Below are 1921 nucleotides of genomic sequence, written 5' to 3'. Positions count from 1 at the left end.
TGAAAGTTCCCTCGCAGATCCGTCGCTGAAAGTTCCCTCGCAGATCCGTCGCTGAAAGTTCCCTCGCAAATCCGTCGCTGAAACTTCCCTCGCAAATCCGTCGCTGAAACTTCCCTCGCAAATTCGTCGCTGAAATTCCCTCGCAAATACGTCGCTGAAAGTTCCCTCGCAAATTCGTCGCTAAAAAATCCGTCGCAGATCCGTCGCTGATATTTCCGTCGCTGATAGCATTACCTATGACTATTTGACCGACGGAGTATCAGCGACGGATTGCCCTTTCAGCGAGGGAATTTTCCCTCGCTGATACTCTGCATTTTTGTAGTGTTATCAGCTTCGGGTACAAAAGTAGATCCAAGATGTGTCGAAAGTGGTCGTGTCGTAGCGTGGCCTCTTATAGCTCGTTTGTTTATCCATGGTTTTGTACTATTTACTTGCTTCAATGTTAATTCTAATATTAGTTGATATTACTTTTGTTTTTGTTGCCTTATATTTGTAGATTGAAGTTTGAGACCCATGTTGAAGAGTTCAAGAAGTGAGACGAGGGAAGGGTGGAAGCAATAAAGAGGAGGAGGAATGAGATGTGAGAATTTATCGCCATAATCGTGAAGTAGCAGTTTCCACCGGGTAGTTCTTGGTATGATTAGTTTGTTGGACATAGTTTAAAAACAATTTTTTTAATTTAATTATAATTTTTATGTTTAACCCGAACATTTTTTTCGTTTTCAATTGAATACATGATATTAGGTTTTCATTTGTATGCGTCGTCTACTAGAGGTAAAATAAATAAAAAAATAAATCTTTAGATACCAGACCATTTCTGGAGTGAAAATATGACGGTAGTTTATTAAATCAGTGGTGGATTCCCAGCAAATATATATGTCGCTGATTTTATTTTACTATTTATATATATATATATATATATATCTTAATTATTAATTAAATAATTGAATTAATAAATGAGCAACGAATTATTGTCAAATACATTTTCCCCTGATTTAATCTGTCGAATTAATTAATTAAGTTTTAATTAAGGTATTTTAATTAAAATTAAAAAAATCATTGACGGATTTAGAGTAGGACCAAATCCGTCGATGATTATCCCGTCATTGGTAATCCGTGGATAAAACGGATCACTAGTGAGACATTTTGTGACAATGCATATTCGCCGGTGATTGGCCGGTAGCTTTTCCCGCCGCTAAATGTCTTAAGTTTTCTAGCATTTTCTTCATGCTTTTATTAAAATCTTTTAAAGCTCAAGTATACACTTTATTAGAACTCTATGTTTGAACTCCATAAAACTAACTGAAAACCAACTGATAAACACCATTAAATAAAAGTAAGTATTAACCCCTTCTAATTTGGGAGAATACTCCATAAAATTTGAAGTTTTTTAGTAGGGAATTGAATTAATTTTTGACTCTATTTACACTAAAATTTTACACTTAATAAAAAATAATCAATTAATAAAAAATAATTTAATTGTTTTTAAAATTACTTATAATTTGTTTTTATAAATTATGTATAAATAATGAAATTCAATGTCATTCCAAGTTCTACAAACCAGACAAACCAAAAACTCCAAATCTTTTGACGAAATCTAAATCTATCAAATTCACTTCATCAAATCGAACTCCCTGAGAGTTTTTTTATAATAATTTGACAAACTACTAAAAGAAAAATGACCTTCAGAGAAGGTATTGTTTTATACTTAAAAGTCTTAAAAGCTTATCTAAAGCCTTTAGATAAATTTTTCAATTTTGTCAAAGAGTTTCTCTATGTAACGGTAGGTGAAGGTTTTAGAGAGGGTTTTCGGAGGGTGCATTTTTGTTAGCCTTTAGAGACGCTTATTTGAGGCTTTAGATACACGTCCAAAACTTCTCTAAAGGTTAGTCAACTTTTTATTCAAAGCTTCTCTAAAAGT

The sequence above is a fragment of the Cynara cardunculus genome (genome assembly GCF_001531365.2).
Source record: "Cynara cardunculus var. scolymus isolate 2C chromosome LG 5, CcrdV1, whole genome shotgun sequence".
Classification (NCBI taxonomy): domain Eukaryota; kingdom Viridiplantae; phylum Streptophyta; class Magnoliopsida; order Asterales; family Asteraceae; genus Cynara; species Cynara cardunculus.
The sequence above is the reverse complement of the archived record's forward strand: the minus strand, read 5'-3'. Positions refer to the sequence as shown.